Raw genomic sequence first — 21066 nt, 5'->3', positions numbered from 1 at the left:
ACCCCAGTGACAACACCCAGCTCCGGCCCCGCAAAACTTCAGTTTTTGAAGATTCTATAACCAACAGAGGAGGGTACTATATAAAGAAAATTAAATCCCTCAAAGCAAAATCATGACACTTTTTCTCAGTACCCTCTGGTTTGTCTTTTATTATTATTTGAGATCAAGCCTCAGTGCAAAAAGCAAAAAAGTAGACAATTCTTTGCAGATAACTTGCTGTTCAATAATCTGATAATTATTCATTTCAGCTTAAAGCATGCTTGTAAATATCATTTCAAATGAAGCACTGACTTGATTTTTAATCAATGAAACTGACATTTGTTGAAAAGCCTTTTTGAATAATTACCTTGCATTCTTTATTACTAAAGCGGATTTAACAGAAAATCAAAACAAACGATATTAATTACATCGTATCCTCATTATATATTAATAGGTTCAGAAACCAAACATTGAGTGTCTTATAGAGCTGGTGTAATATTTATATGAAGCTTTGTGATGGAAGCCAGCTTAATTCTAATGCATTCATTTTAGTGCTTTGACCTTCTGCTCTCTGAAACCATGAGTTTGTCTTAGGTAGGAGCACAGGTATCTGGCATTAATGTTTTGGGATCACATCTGAGAACCCTGAATATCACAAGAAGTTGACTTTCTTATCTCAAGGGACATGCGTTGGCTAACTGATTAGTCACCACCTACCTTTAATTCACAGTTGTAACAAAAACCATTCCCTTTCTCTTGATGAATTTACGGCATTAAGCAAAGGAATTCCACCATGTGACTGTGAACTGAGATTTGCTATTGTCTATATGTCTGCTAATAATTGGGCAGGTATAATCAGGAGCATGAAAATTATGACAGCATCATAGGAAAAGGGACCCCTTTGGGTCTTCATCTCCTGGCCTGACCATCCCTTTTTGTTTTTTTTTTTTTGTTGTTGTTGTTTTGAGATGGTGTCTCGCTCTGTCGCCCAGCTGGAGTGCAATGGTACCATCTCGGCTCACTGCAACCTCCGCCTCCCAGGTGCAAGCAATTCTCCTGCCTCAGCCTTCCTAATAGCTGAGATTACAGGCATCTGCCACCATGCCCAGCTAATTTTTGTATGTTTAGTAGAGACGGGATTTCACCATGTTGGCCAGGCTAGTCTCGAACTCCTGACCTCAGGTGATCCATCCGCCTTGGCCTCCCAAAGTGCTCATGTTACAGGCATGTGTTATTCCTTAGCTCTGGCACCTTAGCTGTAATGAGAAACCAGCAGGTGGCTTCCTAGCTGCAGTACATTTCTAAGTTGCACAACACCTCTGAGCATCAATTTTCTCATCTACAAATTGGAAATAAAAACCATAGTTAGTTGTTGTAAAGATTAAATAATACAGGGTTGTTAGAAAGATTAAATGAAATAATTTATATAAAGTGCTAAGCAGAGTTCCTACTACGTACTAGGTGCTAAATAAATACCAGTTATTATTAGAATTATTATGATAAAAGGCCCTTTCCATGGCGATGTAAATGCAATATAGGGACCCCATTGTGAAAGTCTAATCAGAGTTACCTGTTTAACCTCTTCCTACAGTCCACAATATCCTGCTTACCTCTGGCTTACTGCAAAACACCAGCAGAAGCAGAATGGACAAGTACAGAAAATTGATTAAGTCTGGACATAGAAGGTCTCCATACTGAAATACAGAAGAAAAACAAAGCAATGAGACTTTATCAAGGTAGTTAGAATCCAGGAAGTATGGGCATCCTTGAAGATGGCATTTGCAACATCTAAATCATCCAGTCTGCAGAAGTTGAATGTCCATGTGCCAAGATCTGTTCTGGGCACCGAAGACTCAGCAGGGAACAAAGAGTCAAGTTCCTCTTAACAAGCTTTTGTCCTAGTTGGGAGAGAAAAATTAGGTGGAGTTGAAGAAAGTACAGAACTGATGCAGTGCCCTCCCTCCCAGGATGCCTCAGAGCCTTCCCTGACTCCTCAGTGACCCAGTTGTGCATATCAGTCAGCATCAAAGTGGCATTTATTTGATTTTCTCATATAAATTCCCAATCTCTTCCTCCTCCAATCCCACTGACACTACCCTCAGCCAGGTCTCCACCCTCACTTGCTTTGGTTACTAGACTAGCTCCTTAACTGGTCTACCTGCCACTGGTCTCAACAACCACTGAAATGCCCCTTTCTACTTCATCTGAAAAACTTGTACTCAACCTTCAAAACCCCAATTCACCTGCTCCATGGAGTCACGCTTAGAAACCTCCTCGCCTCACATTCCAACACTGGTAAAACTAATTATACTCACTTCATAATTTATTTGTGTTTCGCTTTATTGTTTTTAGTGTTTTATTTTATTTTGTTTTGTTTCAGAAGTGAGGTCATCTCAATATATTGCCCAGGCTGAACACTCAAATTTCTGAATTCAAGCCATCCTCCCACCTAGCCTCCCACATAGCTGAGACTACAGGCACACACCAGCATGTCAGGCCACATAATTTATTAATTTGGTTAAGCTTCCAGAATATCACTGCTATACTATGACAGAATCCACTTATTCATTTGATAAATTGTTATTAAAATTTGTACCCTGGACAAGGTGCTGTGGTAGGCACTGGAGATGAAAGAGTGAATGAGACAGACTAAGCCCCAGTCTCAGGGACCCAGCAATTCTACCTCCTCGTCTTGAAGATGGAGGTCGTGTCTTGTAACCTGAGTGCTCCTGGCACGTGGCCTGTGTTTGGGGTTTATTGAATGTCAGCTACATAACCATAATTTGATCCAGAGAGAAGAGGAAAAGCTGACTTTGGCCAGGCCCAGCCCACCAGGTTCAGTAACAGTATTAGGCAAATTGTTTGTCTACATCACCCAGTGCATTTCTCTAAAATGGAGAGGAGATAAATATACATCCTTAGTGTTTACCCCTTTATCCCACTGTTTTTAATTATATATGGGAAAAAACATCCAGTTCCCTTCATGGCAAGGGAACTTTTTTTTAATCTTCATTTTAATCTTTGTTTTAAGGTAAAATCAGTCATTTTCTATCACCCACAAATATTTTCTTTAACTGTTATGCAAAAAAAAAAAAACTTAGTAATTTGAATAAAACAATTCCTAAATTTTCCCCTCAGGAGAATTGTTATCATCAGAGCAGATTGAATAAGCATACAGATTGAGAGAAGATGCCAAGATCACAGGACTCTACAAGGTTTAAAATTGTTGCTCCTTCAACATAATGGCTTCCAGATAATCAGCATGGCCATCAGATACGAGAAAGAATGGGTGGTGCTGGTAGGGGAGGAGCTACTTTGAGGGATATTATTATTAATGAAATGATTATTATTACTAAAATAAGGTGTAATAAGGCTATCTGAGTCAGCTTGGGCTGCCCTAACAAAATACTGTAGATGGGGTGGTTTAAACAACAGAAATGTATTTCACATGGTTCTAGAGGTTGGAAGCCCAAGATCAAGGCTGCAGCAGATCCAGTGTCTGGTGAGGGCCCTCTTCCTGGTATGCAGATGGCTGTCTTTCTCCTTGCATCTTTCCTGGTGGAGAGAGATAATTGTTCATGCCTCTTCTGATAAGGGTACTAATCCCATTCATGAGAGCTCCATCCTCATAATCTAATTACCTACTAAAGGCCCCACCTCTTAATACCACCAATTGGAGTTTTAGGCTTCAACAAATGAATTTCGGTGGGACACAAACAGTCAGTCCACAGCAAGAATTATTAAATAAGCATAAGAAAGTATAAAAGAACCATATAAAGTAAGAGGGTCAGCCTAAAGAAAACTTCAAAGCAGTAGAATTATAACGTCTTACATTTCCACATGTGTCATTTTCTGCCAGGCCATCAGCTAAATGAGTACCTGAACAGCTATATGCCTTACCAGAACTGTGCTTTTGGCATGATGGAAATATTGAGGGAACTTATCAGAACTAGGTCTTTATTTTGCCTCTTCTATTTATTTTAGGATTAACTCATTCATTTCGTGCGTTTTTTCAACATTGTTAATATACATCATGTGCCAGCCATTGTATCCTAGGCTTTGAGGATACAGAATAAAAAAAAGTCATCCCTCCCTGTTAGGAGCTCATAGTTTGGAGTGAAGACAGACAAGCAAACCCTCATAATCCAGGGTCACATAAGCTGTGCCAGAGTTAAGTGTTGAAGACTAGGATCTCTCAAGACAAGCACAGAGTTTGATGAGGGGAACAGGAAAGGATTCCTGGAAGAGGTGTGAGCAGCACTAAGGGAAATCCAGAGAGGAAGTATCAAGACAGTGAAGGTACAGAGTCCTAAGAAAACCTAAAGCACTTCAAGGGTGACACATTGTTGATATGGGTGTCAAGGGGGAAGAAGTGTTAGATGGAAGTAAGGGCTGCAGTGCCTGCATCACAGGGTTCCCCTTTACCAGGAGCCTTTGGAGAAGGTCAGTCTTGATGTCAGGTAATCATAGGCCTCTCCTGGGCCATTCTGGGAACATGACCAAGCCTGCACACCCTCCTTGGTCAACAGTGCGGAGCGGTATTGGTATGCTCTACTCAGTTATGTCTTAGAACAAAGCAAGCATTCAATAAATTTCAGCTGAATGAAATTTTAAGATAAACATTTGGGATATTGGCCCTGGTTTCATCTACTTTTTCAGCATTATGTTTTTATCTGTTAGTGTTTTTATCTCTAAAAATCTTTGAAGGAAAGTGGATTATAAATAAGTTAGGTAAGTGCATTTTTTAAAATACATCTTGCTTTATCTTCACGACTCCGTTGGTAAGTAAAAAACAATACTAAAGTGCCATTTTAAAAATAAGAAAATTAAGGACTTGTCATTCTGGCCAAGAAAGAGTAGCAAAGACTGGTTTTACCTGAAAGGCTTCCTGGCCAGAACAACAAAAATACTGGAGGAAATGTATGAAACAACAGTTTTGAAGACACTGGATATCGAGTCATAAAGGCTAGGAATCCCTGAAGGGCAGAAAGCAAATAAAAAACCCATCACTGTTCAAGATTCTTCCTCGAGAGAGGCTTCCAGGTATGGAGAAGAGAAAGGGAGTCAGGCAGAACCCAGTGTCTCTCTGAGGTAAACAGATGAAGGTGAGAGTCAAGGGAATAAGTTTGAAGTTTGAAGAACAGAGTACTGGAGAGGAGAGAGTTATACAGAGAGAGAACTCTAGTGATCTGCAGAGGGGCTCCCCTGAGTATTCAGCAAAGCACTGATCAGCTCATGTATGTGAGGAAAGTATGCTAGGCCAGAGATAGAACCATCTGAGAGGATTAGAGGGAAAATTACCCAGAGCTTACACAGGGTCAAGAATGGTGCCTTCCCACCCACCCTACCCCCACTTCCCCCAGTCAGACTGGAAATCCTCATGATTCACAGGGCATTAGATAAAGTACCCTGAAGGGTCTTGCCTCACAAACAGGGTGAAATTAATGCTAGATTAATTGCAGCTCTAGACTCACCTAACAAACCTTAAAAGCAATACTTGAAAGGATCCCACCCAGTTTTAAATAACTTAAAGGCATCCCAGAACAAAGCTCAAGAAGATCTGTGGGACGAAAAACCTACTCAGGACCCAATAAGATAAAATTCACACCCTGTCAAAAATTATCAGGCATGAAAAAAAGCTAGAAAATACAATTGATAATGAGGAGAAAAATCAACAAATCAAAGAGACCAAGAACTGACATATGTTAGAGAATTAGTAGACAAGGACATGAAATCAGTTATTATAACTCTATTCCATATGTTCCAAAAGCTAGAGGAATAAAGGCATGGAAGAGGTACAAAAAAAGCCCCATATCCAACACCTGGAGGTGAAAACTACAATGTCTGAGATGAAAAATATACTTGATGAGATTAAGAGCAGATTTGAACGAATATGAGTAGAGCACCAGTGAGGTCTGGAACACCTTCAGATGGCCCACTGGAGGGGTGGGATAGGCCTAATGAAATTGGAGTTCTCAAAGGAGAGGAAAGAGAGTAGGGGACAGAGGAAATACTTAGTTGCAATGAAACCAGCAAGAAACAGGGAGAAAACACCAAGGGATATCTTAAATTACTAACAACAATGAAACAAAAACTCGGCATATCCCTAACATCCTCTTCATTATATAAAAAGTGGGTCCATTCACAATGGTCAGACTTTATTTATATTTAAAGAGGTTATAGAAATGGATTGGCAAGTTATGGACTGGGAGTGAAAGAAGGAGGAGAAAAAACTATCCAGGCATGAAGGCAGAGATGCAACCATGGAATCTTTAATAAAATTTTCTAACACTTCATGCACCTGACCAGTGTCACAAAGACCGTGCTTCCGAGGGCAGTGAGGACGCCCAACGTCACAGAGCATGGAGCCAGCACTTTCGTTCAGGTCACTGTCTTACCTACTTTCTTTAGTCTGCCTTCTTCCTCTCAGGCCTTAATTTTTGACTTCTTGGAATTATTGCCTTGGTCAGTGTTTTTCTTCTTATTCTTTTTCAGTCACTGGATTTTCTCTTGCTCTGGAAAAAAAAAATGCCGTGGGGGAGGGTGGGATATGTGTCATTTCCAAAGCTTATAAGACAAAGACAATTATCAATTATATTTCCTTTTGCTCATTTTGTATTTGTAAAGTAGAAATTCCAGCTACTGTTTCATCACTTATCACTCATACACTGGAAAATGCTCATTTATTCATTATTTACATGATGAGTATCCTTGTTCATTTGTTTTTTCTTAAGGAATCTTTTCATTTCTTAGCTTGATTTTGCATCTGTGATTTCTTACATTTCCATCTTAAATAAAAATAAAAAGAACTATTGGCAGAAACCTAGAATGATATTTATTATCAAGTTAAGTATACTTTTAGGAGTTTCCCTGCCTGCCCTCCCTCTCCACTCCACATACACCTAAATATTGTTTTCACTGAAGTTGAAATTCTTAAAATATAATCAAGATTTTACTTAACTAAAAATTATTCTATACCCTATTATACACAAACATCAAGCAAGACCTACCGGAGGATATAAAAACAAGTAACATTGACACTTCCCATGGAGAGTCCACAATCTAGAAGCAGATTTAGGCAAGAAAAAACTAAACAAAATTCAAGCCAAACCATTCTAAATACTTCCTTATTAATGGGTATTTTTCTGAATAGTTTGTTCAGATACCAAAACAAAACAAAACAAAAACACTTCAGGTTACAAAATTCTTGTTCTTTGTTCAAAATCAATTCAACATTAGTTGAGGCAGTATTCAGGCCTGGACTCATGAAATCCAACATGAATGTATGATTTTAAATAGTGCTCTTAAAGTTTTAGTCTTAACTAGTATTATTGTATGTAAACATACACCAAAAATACATAAAAATTATTAGGGCTCTATTAAGCTTATGAAACTTAGAAACATGCTACAAGTGAGTGGGCCAAGAAAAATGAGCATCTTATAGTCTAGAAGTTTTGACATCTGGAAACAAACCTTGCTTTAAGCAATACAGGCACTACTTGTATATCTGCTTATCTTCTTCTACTTACAAAATAATTGCTAGAAATGGTTGTGTCTAACAAATATTATTATACTTGTTCATAATACATTATTCATAGTGATGTATAGTCTTGACATAATTGTAACTATGAAAGGCAGACCATGCAGTGAAATATACAATAGTTTGCCTTACAACTCTTTCTTGACCTCCTCACTTTCCCAAAAATTGCAAAGGGGAAGTAAATAGCTATAGTGCTGCACTAACTGAATATAGAAAAAGAGAAAGATGCCAAGGAGAACTATTAAATTTATTTTATAATTATTTTTTCTTTCCAATTCTCTGGACCAGCCACAGCCAGATCCATCATGCAGAAATCAGAAACTGTGGTTCAGATGACCGAGCAATCAGGGTGGCAGGGCTGCCCGTCCATTTGTCAGACTCAGCCAGACAAGGACAGAGCCTAAAGGAGCTAAGTGGAAGAGTGAGCACGCATTATGTTCTCTGGCCTTGGCAATGGAGGTAGAATGTCAATGGGCAAATGGATGTCTGGGAGCAATGGGAAAAGAGAAGCACCTGAGTCTGGGAAAGGAGCCATGAACAGTGGGCTAAGTGAAAAGTGCCTGGGGACATTTGTGTGTTATTTCTGGAAGAAAAAATAAAAAGCTACTTGCAGCAAAATAGCTTTATTTCCATTTCTGAACTGTTTTATAGGTGATTTCCATAGAAAGACTTTTCCCCTCTAAACAATCCAGCATACATACTCTGAGGATTTTCTCTTTTCTATCCTAACAGCAGTGTTCATATCCTAACACTCTTGCAGTTAAAAGTGCTCTACTCTGCTTCATCATCTACGCCTCCTGTCTTTCCTTTGTTATAAATGGTCTGCCTAGCAAGACAAAAGATTCTTTCTAGAAATAGCAAAGAGATGAAAGTGGAGGAATGAGGGAAGGAAGGAGTTTGGGAGGGGAGGAAAGAGGAGAAGGAGAATGAAGGGATACTGGAGGAGGATAAAGCAGGAAGGCGTGGCCTATGGCATCTTTGTTGGTCTATTGTTGCCTTTCTTTCTCTGGGCTGGCCTTGCTGATAGCTGCAGCCTAGGTAGGTGACTGCTGCTGCTGCTGCTGCTGCTGCTGCTGCTGCTGCTTCAGGTGCTCTTCACCATTGTGATGCATTAATGAAGTGGCGCTGCCCCGTCAGACCTCATCAGCAGTCCTGTGCAGGCAGAATGAAATCACTCCTATTGACCCCCTGGCATATTTATAGGCTCTCTCTTTCTGCTGAGACTGGTAGTTTTCACCTTCCCTTCCCTGTGTTGTGTTTATTCAGCAGCACGCTAAATCACACCCGGGCACAAGTGGAGCATTCATCAGGAACCACGAGTCCCTCTTTCAGTCTGCCAAACCTATCCAATTACTGGGGCTGGAAGAGCCTGCACAAACCCTTCTGCCAGGCAAGTTCTCTTGTTTGCACCCTCTAAAAATAATACCTTCTGAGCTCCGCACGCTTCCCCATCCAATCTTCACATTGACTTTGAACTGGCAGAGCACTCATTTATCCTTCATTGGCTTTGTCTCCGAGATCCCCCTTTTCTTCTTAAACAATGAGAAAGAGATGCTGCATTTCTTTCTGGAGGGGATGGGAGAGGATGTGGGTAGATCCACTTCCCATTCTTTTCTCTATTTTCTTGGCTACCTCTTCAGATGTGCAAGTTGTACAGTCAGGTTCTTCTGAAGGACAGCTGCACTCTGGTCCCATGCTGCCCTCTGTCTTTCTGTTTCTTGCTAAAGATGTTACAAATTTCTTTAACAAGTAAGCTGGGAGAAACTGTTAAAATTACTGGAAAAATTGTGTCACTTCGATTGAAAGTCATAAGAGCTAGATCAAGGCATTCCTTTAAAAGTTGACAGATGATAGTAAATTGTTTGAACGTATGTCTCTCTTAACATATATATATTAATTTGTTAGGAGTTTTGGTTTTTTACCAATATTTTTACATTTTCTACTTTTCTTAATGTATCCTAGTTTTTAGATTAGAAAAAAAGCAAAGATTAATAGTATTAGAGCTAAATCTGTAGCTTGCAATGCTTTCTGAAGCTATTACAATGGAATATTTATGATTTAGGATTTTTTAAAAATTATTAGAGAGTTGTATAACAGCAACAAAACCTACCTGGGACTCAGAAAACCCGGATTCTTGTCCCAGCATCTTTCCCTGTAACTAGAATTGTGACCTTGTACGTCATTAATCACTCTGGGCTTTAGCTCCCTTATCTATGGTTCTGTCTAGAGCTAACACATCCATACTTACAAGCATAGGACCGAACAAAGGAAGCCAGACCAAATGATCATTTGATTAATAACCAAGCTATTTATGAGACCTGGGACAAAGGTTTATTACTTCCCTTATCCCCAGAGACTAATGCATAATAGCTGGTAAAGCCACAGGAGTAACACACAAAGCATGCGGAAGACACCTAGATCAAGCATCAATCAACCTTACAGGGTGTGCTGGTACATACTTAACGAGTTCTAAAAAAAAAAAAATTAAACTTATTTGTAGCCTTTGCCAATTTCTGTGCTGTAAATATCCTCCACCGTGGTAAATTTCAGCTACCATCTTGATTTCACTGATGGAAGAGCTAGAAAAAAATGCTAAATAAATTCTTAAGAGCTCATACAAGGGCACACCCCACCTCCTTCCAGAGATCAATTGGGCTTTGAGTGGGAAATGATAGAATTTCATTGACAGCCAGAGATATAAGATGAAGACAATAAAGAAAAGGAGCTTATCTTAATAGAGTTGTTTCGAATACTTCTCAAAAATGTCATAGCAATATCCCTAAAAACATTGAAAAAGGAGTGGGAAGTATTTTGATGCCTCCAATCTGTCTGGATATGTAATCCAAAGACAACTTAGAAGAAAATTTATTTAAAATTTCAACGTAAATTTAAAATGTAAACTTTGCATTCTATTTTGGGGATATCTGGGATGATTTTAATACAAAAATCATATAAAAATAATAAAATCATATAAACATTTTTTGCAAATTGGAAAAAAAGCTTTCATATACTCCTAGCATACCAACATGTAATTTCAATAAAAGACTCTAAACTCAAACCACAACTTGAAGGATTTAGAATGGTTTTTCCCATAAAGGAAAGAAGAGTGGAAGGAAAGGAGAGAAGGAAGGGAGGAAAGAAGAGAGATGGGAAGGGAGGGAGGCAGGCAAAACAAACTATATAAAAACAGTATCACATGGAAGGAGAGATGATTAGAAAGGTAGATGCCATAATTGGAAAATTCTTGTTATCACTAAGCTCACCATCACCCTCCATGGCAAAAGGGTTCCAAATTTCTGAGCTCACTGGCTCACTCATGAACAGTTTTTCATTTAAGTTATTGCCTATTTAGGCAAAATTTGAAGAACAACAGAGGAGGTATTATAAAAGCCACCAAAATGACTGTGTTAACAGGAGTAAGTTGAGAGACCACAATGATAGTGGGAATCAAAAACAGACATAATGAATTATGAGGAGATAAGAGCTTTAGTTTAGAAGAAATTAATACCCTAATGGCATGAATATGCTTAGAGAGGGAAAATGAGCACTAAGCTAGAGGCCTTGCTGCCTCAATTGGAAAGGGAATATTTTAAATAATTTGGACGAATGGATCAAAATTTTTCTGAATTGATGTTGGACCATTCACTTTAATCTCATAAATATTCATGTCACATCTGTGAGTACAAAATCCCAAGTGGAACAGAAATTGATGTAAGAAAAGGGGCAGGCACAGGAAGTGTGGTCAAAAATAAAGATAAGATCATCACCCTAAAGAAGCTAAGGATATAACAAGGGTTGATAAGCTGCTATCTAAAGTACAAGGACGAATGACAGCTATGATAAAAGGTAAAAATACAGTGCTTGAGTAATAAAATCCAGTGGAGAATTAGGAAATGCACTGTGACCTGATTCTATTTCTATTCATAAATTCCTTTTTTTTTTTTTGTAAGTAGTATATTTTGCTTACGCAGGAGAAAGGTAGGCATTTTTATTTCAACTAGATACATTCAGCTTCACCACATTTTTTCTTTTCTCAAGTATCATTTAGCCATGAAAAAAGAACTTTCTGTCTTACCAGCTAAGTCAAAAGGAGTTTACAAATTGCCTACCCTTCTGAAGACCTTGCATACCAATTCTTAGCGATGAGCTCACAGAGTTGTGTGGTCCGAAAACAGTTTCATATACTTCCCAATGCTGAAGTGAAGACTTGGCTTTCAGGTTCCTGACATGAGTCTACAAATATATATGTTGAAAACATATTTTTTTCCACTGAGGGACATAATCCAGAAATTCACCTTAAAAAAACTGTTAATGTCCTATTGAAATTTTCTGTAATTTTAAATTTTAATAATGCAACTCCAGTGCTTATTACTCAAAAACAGAGGAGCATATGGATGCTGCCAAAAAGCAAAAATAAAAAATAGTCACCACCTGGTCCACAAGTTGGTTTACCTTTATGTCACTCAATGCCTTACACCTCATAGAAATCTAATAAATTTGATTAGTTAGTCAGGTGTATAGCTAAACATCCAAATATGTTAAAATTTCAGGCAATGAAATTTTTAGCTTTCTTATAACATTTTCTTGGCTCCACAGCTAAGGGCCCCATTCCAACCCACCTCAAGATGTAAAGCCAAGGATAGACAGTTTATCACCCCTCTCAAAACTTCCCCTAAGGTGAGGTTGTGATGGTTAACAAGTAAAATTCTGTAATACACTGAAACCATCCTTAAGCACTATATAAGTATGACCTTTTATTATAGCCCTGTTCCAATCTGCAACTCCATAGCTTTCTTTTCCCCTAGTTGTATATTTCCTCAAAAATGGACATTGCTCTAGTTAGGCTACTAATGAAAGATTTATTTACATTTGCAGGCCTTGCAAAATTCTAAAGAACAAAGTCCAACCATCCAAGCAATATTTTAAAGAATGAGATCTGTGTTAACACTTAAAGACATTTTCCACGTTGACCTCATGAACCCCAAAAGAAGGATGAAAGAAGTCTGGAATTAATGAATTTAGGGAACCTGTAAAACTCCAAAAATGTTTAATGCAAAAATGTGATATTTTTGGTAGGAAATTTCCATTGCTTTCAACAGATTTGGGAAGGGACCCAAAAGATGACTAAAAGCATCTGCATTTTAACCAAAATATCATTGATCTTACAATTCAAATGGAGCTTAATTTGGGTATTTTCTAATTTTTTTTTCCTGAAACTTACCCCTAGTCTTTATGTGGTTGCCAATACTTTATGTTGTATGGAAATTATTATATTTATACATCTTAAATTTTAACTTTTAGTTAAAACATACAAACTATTATCAAACCCTATGCTAAATTTCAATTTTATTTATACTATTTTGGACTTAATACTTACTACCATTTAGAATTTTTGTGATTCCCCTCTATACTTCAAATTTTTCTTTCTTTCTTTTTTTTTTTTTTTTGAGACATAGTCTCACTCTGTCACCCAGGCTGGAGTGCAGTGGCATGATCTCAGCTCACTGCAACCTCCACCTCCAGAGTTCAAGCAATTCTCTGCCTCAGTCTCATGAATAGCTGGGATTACAGGCACCCGCCACCATGCCCAGCTAATTTTTGCATTATGACGTAACACATCAAATGCATGACCTGCTGACACAGTGGAAATGCAAAGCTGATTTTCTTCCCTTCGCCTTCCCTTTTATGCTCTCTATCCCATAAGAAATATTATTATGTTGAAAATAGCACTAAGTCAAAATCAATGTAATCACCTCTGGTTTTATTCACTATATTCAGAAGCATAATTTCCACGGAGGAAGAATAACTGGTAAAAGTAAATAAATAGTCAGCTTTTGATGTTTCTCTTAAATGCAGTAATTTGTTCTATAATGAATTCGTGTTCATAAAACAATTTAAACCCTACATAGAGATACAGTTAGAAATTGTTAGTGTCATATTACTGAAAATGACCATATTCTCAGACAATTATTTTATTTGTGTGCCCTAAGTGAAAATTTTTACACTTTTATTTGAAAAGCTTTTTACATAAATTCATTTCTTTCTCATTGATGCTCTTTTTTTAGAATACATTTTTTTACAAAAACACTTTCAAAAATATTTCTAACATTGCAGTGTTGGATAATACACATGGAAAAGAATGCTAGTGATGCAAAGGCTTCATTTGTTGTTTTAAATTCAACTCTTACCTCCTCAGAAACAAACTTTTAAAGTTGCCTCATGGCTTATATCTAAAAAGAAAAACTCATTATTTAAAAATTAGAAACTATCAACAGCAGTCTCTTCAATAAGACAAGGAATAAAACCTGGTTTCTAATGACTGCAATGATACAGATTTTGAGTTAGCCCAAAGGTAAAGTTCGGATCTCTGGTTTCGGATTACACAGACATTAGATTTATTGATGTTATGAAATAGTTGCCTGTGTCATTTACATTTGGGGACCTAGTAATAGCATTTTATTGCTACCTAAGACAAGACCTGCACGTGCATGTTTTTCCAATCTCACAATGAATGAGGATCTGAGTTAAAGCACCTGGGGAGCAAACGAAAGGATAATAAAGCATCTTATGGGGGTCCTCAAGGGACTAATAACTCCAGGTGGTCTTAGAAATCATGGAGAATATCCCATCAGGAGCTCTTGGGAGGAAGCCAGGGATATGCAGCTGGTACAGCGTTCAAGTCCTCTTCACAAGCTGCCTCAATACACACCCTTGTCACTCCTCGGGGCAGCCCTGCAGTGAGCAATAATTACATCACATTCTATAGATTATCTCTCTCCAAGTAATTTCTCAAATGTTCCCGTTAAGTTATATTTTGAAAGTCACTGACAACCAGCTAGGGAAAGACAATGAGAAGTGCAACTGGTAAGCACAGGGACTAAAATTAATCAGAGGCCATTGAGAACCCCTCACCCATCCCGCCCCATCCTTCTCTTTCCTTTCTCTGGCCTTCAGGGACAAAAGGCTTTGGAGGCTTTTAGAAACTGGAGAATGCAGAAGAACCAAGCAGGAGTTCTCCTCAACTCCTATGTTCACACACTGAATTCTGGTTTTGCCCCTTAACAACTGTGTGTCCATTAGATTGTGTTTCTTTAGGTCTCAGTTTAACCTCCAAGGAAACAAGGAAAAGACCCACTTTACAGACTCATAACTGTTGATATGACTCAATGAAATAAAGCACAGAAGGTGCCTGGGCCAAATGCCTGCACATGGTATGCAACCAAGAAATTATCGTGTGAATAGTTAGAAGTAATTGAGTAGCTTATCCCTGCCAGGCACTGTGTCAACTTTTTCAACCATCGTACAGGGAGCATCGCGGGGCTTGTAGTTGTGTCCAAAATTCAGCCTTCAGAATCCAAAACATTAAAATGCCTGCCAGTTCCGCCTTACACTTACTCTTTGACTAGACAATTGTTGAGCACTTTTTATCTGTCAAGCTGCACATTTGAGACTGGAGATACAAAAACTTAACAAAATTACCTTCATATTTCACAATTGAATGAGAGACATATGTATATTAACTTTAAACACTAACTGCAAAAAGCAATCATGAATAGAGAAAAGATTATTAAAGATGAACCTTATAAAAATTTTCTCAAATGTGAATGTTTTTGTTTTTAAATGAATTTACTCCCATGTTTACTATTCTATTCTTTAACACATAATTCTGTTAAGGGGCTGCATTTTGCCACCTCTACAAATGGTGTTTACATTGGAACAAAGTGAAAAATGACAGACCCAAGCAGTATCAATCAGTCCTAGATGCTGTGATGCATCATTTCCAGCATTTCATAAGTTTGATAAGGTCCCTCAATTTTTATGGTAGGCTAAGGATATGGAACTGTTAATAGGGCAGCAACAAGAAGAAAAACATTCCCCCCACCCCCGTTGCCACCGAACCCTGCCAACACTAGCTTTTGAAGACAGTCACTGCTGAAGCCTCACAGTACTGACTCAGGTACCTGTGAAAACAGAAGTAGAAAAAACAAAAATTGGAGGTGGTGTAGCTTTAGGAAAATGTAGGAGAGGATTGGGAGAGAGAAACTGCTCCAGCCTTATCCCAGGCCGAGGTAAGTCACTACCTCCATGCCTGCAGAAGGTTGCCTGGGCTTCCACTACAGCTTCCCCCAGCTCTGCACAAAGGGAAGCTAAGGGCTTAGTCCAGAAGTTCAGCTCAAGCTCAACTCTGAATATGCATCTCAGCATGAGTTACATATCTAATGAGGTACATATCTAATAAGTAGCCAGCATTTAAAATCAGAAACAGCTTCGTTAAATGCTTATGATTGTGTGATATAAATGTTTACTCAGCACACAGCATCGAATTTATCCTCAGAGCAAGGCAATGACCTGCCAGGAATGACACGATTTAAACTGTTTCTTAGGCCCAAGTAGTGTTTGCAAACGCTTTAGAGACTTCCTTATAAATGTAAGCTGGAAAGCCAAGCTAAGCCTTTGTTTATAGCATCTGAAATCTTAGAAAATATTCTAGCCTGGGAATTATGAATTAGCAAGATTTCATTATTTTTCCTGAAGGAAATGGGAGGCACTGGCCCTGCCGAAAACCCAAACAAGTCCTTAGAACTATGGCATTAAAAAGCCTCTCAGTATTTACAGGGCTATATGTGGGGAAAGGTCAAGGCCTTAAAGAAGCACATCATTTAAAAGAAAAAAGCAGAGAGAACATCAGCATTTTCCTCTGAAAAGTCTACACTTTTCCCCTGGAAAAGGAGCAATTATCTGAGCCACACAAGATGTAGCAATGTTCTACTTGCCCTTCTAGATACAGAAAATAAATATCTTTCAATGTGAGATCTATCTTCAGTAACCTTTCCCTGCCCTGTTTAGCACCTTCGGCCATCTCTTGGAACCCCCTGAGTCTCTAGTACTATTTTCATGCCTTAAAATCAGACCTTTTCCCTCACCCCCTTCCCGTCCACACTTTCTTTTGTCCAGTTTGCTATTTCAAATGAGTTCATAATAAAGAGGAGAAATCCCTGGACTTGAGATCAGAGGTCCTGACTTTGAGTGGTTTGAATTCATGGAAGGAGTCTAAGCATCAGTATTTTTAAAAACTTCCCAAGCATTCTGATGTGAAGTTAGAATTGAGAAGTAACTTGCTGTTAACTGATGATATTAATACTCAACTAGAACGCCTCCTAGTAAGCAAGTGGATAAACTCCTGTTTTTCATTAATATAAATTTATTGCGATACCCAATATAAAAAAGAATTGTCTAAGGATGAATGTTTGGGCTCTCTGGCAAGCTAGTGAGAAAGCAATCTTGTGTGTCAGTGAGTCTTCTCAAATCTCCAACTCTGCCTACCCAGAAACTGGTCCTAACTCAGACAGTACTTGTTCTTCCTTTTGCTGCCAGTAAGGGATACTAAGGGACAGCACAAGATAATCAAAATGCCACAGGGTTCGTTCATTTAATTGTATTCATGGTTGAACTCAAGCATGATCTCATAAGTGTAGACCTTTTCCAATTTCCTAGGAAACAGAGTCTGGTAAACTGTATTTTTCCCTGAAAGAAGGACATTTTTGTTTTTCAGAGGAGAAAAATATAACCCAACATGCAAAACAATATGCTTAAATAAAAAGGTAAACCTACTCATATCTCCTATGTAAAGCCCAAAGAACTGTTTGAGGGGAGATCAGGAAGCATGTAAGTTTGCTGATATCATATCTTATCAATAAAAATCAATCCAGGCAAATATATTACCAAACCACTTCTGGAAAGCAGCTGTCTTCTCCCCAAATTAAGAGTAAGCTTCCAGCCAGTCATTTGGATAACATTCATTACAAAAGCATACTCTCACCTTCACTTCCAGATGAACCTTCTTGCTGTGATTCATAAACATGGCTGTACTTCTAAATAGACTGGGACTTCCTTTTGGTATGTTAACAATATTTACTAAATAATATTTAAGGGTGGCTCCTGGGAATTCATATTATTGAAAAATTTCTTGTATAAAGATGGATTATTCAATAAATAGGGTTGGGATAACTAGAAGTTCTGATCCAAAAAAATAAGTTGGATCTGTCCCTCACACATTAAAACAGGATAAAGTTTAAATGGATCACAAACTAAAAATAAATAAGTAAAACGATAAATGAACAAGAAAGAAACTATGATAAAAAATTTTTTGTCACCTCTGAATAAAAACAGCTAGAACACATGACAGAAAAGATAAATTCAGCAATGTAAAAACTATATATTAAAAATAATAACTAATATATTTATATATGTTACAAATACATAAATGTATAAGTATATCGTGTGTGTATTTGTGTGTGTGTGTGTGTGTGTGTGTGTATATATATATATATATATATATATATATATATATATATATATATAAAATAAGTAAAGTCAAAAGTTAAACACCAAACTGGAAAAAAGCATAACTTATATGACACTTAAAATGCTGATTTTCTGGCTGGGCATGGTGGCTCACGCCTGTAAGCCCAGCACTTTGGGAGGCCGAGGCAGGCAGATCACAAGATCAGGAGTTCGAGACCAGCCTGGCCAATATGGTGAAACCTCATTTCTACTAAAAATACAAAAATTAGCCAGGCATGGTGGCAGGCACCTGTAGTCCCAGGTACTCGGGAGGCTGAGCAGGAGAATCACTTGAACCCTGGAGGTGGAAGTTCCAGTGAGCCAAGATCATGCCACTACACTCCAGCCTGGGCGACAAAGCGAGACTCTGCCTCAAACAAAAACAAAAACAAAAACAAAAAACTGATTTTCTTAATGTAAAGGATTCCAACAAATCAATATGGAGAATTCTTGGAGAGAAAGAGAAAGACATGTTGGAGAGGGTAGGCAGGACAATTTAACATTACCCATGTCACTCCTTACCCAACTCCAGGCAGCACAGCATGGAGAGAGGTACCATCCACTTACGGAAGAGAGAGGAAAGTAAAGTGTAGGACTTTGCACCAGCCTCAAATACTGTCTCACCATAGTAAAACTCAGTACTGCGAGATCCCCACAGCCCCTGACTCCAAGCTGATACACATGGACTGAGTCTCTAGACTTGCTCTGGCACCAGAGGGGAACCCATAGTACCTACAAAATAAACTTAAGTTCCAGCTCGCATCAATGCCAGCCAACTTCAGTGACCTTGGGCTCCAAATAACTAACCCACGGTGACAGGCAGAACTCGGCAGCTGGGGGCTTGGCTTCCAGACCAGTGCTATGCCAGCTTCAGTGGCCAGAGAATTCCAGTCGAGCAATGCAACCAGCCATAATGGTCCTGGACTTAGGATACCCTCTAAAGCTGAAATTGCTCCAGCAGGCACAGGCTCAGTCACCGCAACAAATGACCTGCCTAGAATTTCTGGACAGGTTTACTGTTGAAGGATATTCCCAGGCAAAGCCAGACTGCGAAGACTGGAGTAAGTACCTACTTCTTCAATGTGCATTCATTAACCTACAACAAGGATCAAGAACATTCAAGGAAGCATGACATCATCAATTGGGCAAAATAAGATGTCATCATAAAGAGGTGGAGATATATGAACTATCTAACAAAGAATTCAAAATAGCTGTTTTAAGGAAGCTCAAAGAACTTCAGTAATATAGAGAAACAATTCAGAAATTCATCAGATACTGAAACAATTTTAAAAATCAAATTATCGAGCTAAAATAATATAATGAATAAAATTAAAAATGAAATAGCATCAACTGCAGAGTTGATCAAGCAAGAGAATATGTAAACTCAGAGGGGCTATGTGAAAATATATGGTCAAAAGAGAAAAGAGTGAAAAGAAATGAAGAAAGCTTACAGGATTTATGGGGCAGCATCAAAAGTCATTGGTGTTTGAGAAGGAGGAGAGAAAGATAAAATGGTAGGAAGCTTAATTGAAGAAATAATAGCAGAAAACTTTCCAGATCCAGAGAAAGACATTGATATCAATGTACAGGAAGGTCAAAGGTCACCAATCAGATTCAATCCAAATAACATTACCCTATGACATATTATTCATCAAACTATCAAAGATCAAAGACAAAAAGATGATCCTGAAAGTAGCAAGAGAAAAAAAACACATATAAGGAAGTTCTTATAAGGCTACAGAGGATTTCTCAGCAGAGACCTTACAGGGCAAGAGAAAGTGGGATATTTTAGAGTGCCAAAGGAACAAATTGCCAACCAAAAATACTGTATCTAGCAGAGCTGTTCTTCAGAGATAAAGACTTTCCCAGCCAGACAAAAACTGAAGAAGTTCATCACCACTAGACATGTCTTACAAGAAATGATACAGGAAGTACTTCAAGCTGAAGAAAGGGCACCAATGAGTAACATGAAAGCATCTGAAAGTAGAAAACTCACTGATGAAAGTAAATGCAGTCAGTCTTATGTATTTGTGGGTTCCCCCTTCACAAATTCAACCAACTGTTGATCAAAATATAGTGTTCATGTAATACAGACTCCACCAATACAGAGGGACAATGTTTTGCATCCGTGGGTTCTGCATCCCACGTGACTCCAGGACTTGAGCATCCCTGGATTTTGTTATCCATGGGGGGCTTATGGAACCAATTTACTGCAGATACTAAAGGTTGACTGTATGCAGTCAAATTCAGAATACTTTAATAATGTAATGGTGTTATGTAAATCATTTGTATCTTTAGTACAAAAGTTAAAAGACAAAACTATTAAAAACAATAATTATTGATAATTTGCTAAGGGATATGGAATATAAAAAGATGTAAATTGTGATATTAAAAATACAAAATGTGAGGAAAAGTGGAGTTGAAGTGTAGAATCCTTTTGGAAACAAAGTTAAGTTGTTATCTTAGTTTTGTGTTGCTTTAACAGAATAACTGTGATGGGTCTTTTATAAAGAAAAAAGCTTTATTTAGCTCATAGTTCAGCAGGCTGTGGAGCTCAAGGTTATGGCCTTGGCTTCTGGTGAGGGCTTTTGTGCTGCATCATAACATGGTGGAGAAAGTCAAAGGGGATGTGGACATGTGCAATGAGAAGCATCTTGGCTTTTTAACAACCAACTCTCGCAATAACTAATCCATTTCCACTGGAACTAATCCAGTCTTGCCAGAGCAATAATTCACTATGGTGAGAATGGCACTGTGCTGTTCATGAGGGATCTATCCCAATGACTAAAACACCTCCTGCTAGACCCAGTGGGCCCACCTGTCAACATGGCCACATTGGGCATTAAACTTCAACAGGAGTTTGGGTGGGAAAAAAACTCAAACCATATCCAAACCATAGCAGTTGTTATCAGCTTAAAAATAGCCTATTATAACTATAGGATGTTTTTGTAAGCCTCATGGTAAGCACAAAGCAAAAACCTGTAATGTACACAGTAAAAATAAAAAGCAGAGAATCCAAATATACTACTAGAAAAAAAATCACTGAACCACAAAAGAAAAAGAGTAAGAGAAGAAGAAAGGAAAAACAATGATCTCTAAAACAAATAGAAAACAAGTAAGAAAATGGCAATAGTAAGTCATTTCCTATCAATAATTACCTTGACTGTAAATGCATTAAATTCTGCAATTAAATTAGATAGAGT

General features: G+C 38.1%; 1 long non-coding RNA gene across 2 annotated transcripts; it reads right to left on the bottom strand.

Annotated features, from left to right (window-relative positions):
- Window positions 1-944: 944 nt before the first annotated feature.
- On the bottom strand, window positions 945-8582 carry LOC129135722 (uncharacterized). 2 transcript variants are annotated; one of them, XR_008536751.2, is made up of 4 exons: window positions 7453-8576; window positions 6990-7041; window positions 6378-6494; window positions 945-3534 (listed from the first exon to the last, which is right to left on the bottom strand). It is a non-coding gene; the product is annotated as an uncharacterized LOC129135722 (long non-coding RNA). The 2 variants fall into 2 exon arrangements; XR_008536750.2 differs by having other exon boundaries at window positions 2357-3534; window positions 8221-8582.
- Window positions 8583-21066: the final 12484 nt, after the last annotated feature.

Source organism: Pan troglodytes, chromosome 7, assembly GCF_028858775.2.
Source record: "Pan troglodytes isolate AG18354 chromosome 7, NHGRI_mPanTro3-v2.0_pri, whole genome shotgun sequence".
Taxonomy (NCBI): domain Eukaryota; kingdom Metazoa; phylum Chordata; class Mammalia; order Primates; family Hominidae; genus Pan; species Pan troglodytes.
Note: the sequence above shows the minus strand (reverse complement) of the source record. Positions and strands in the feature narration are given on the sequence as shown.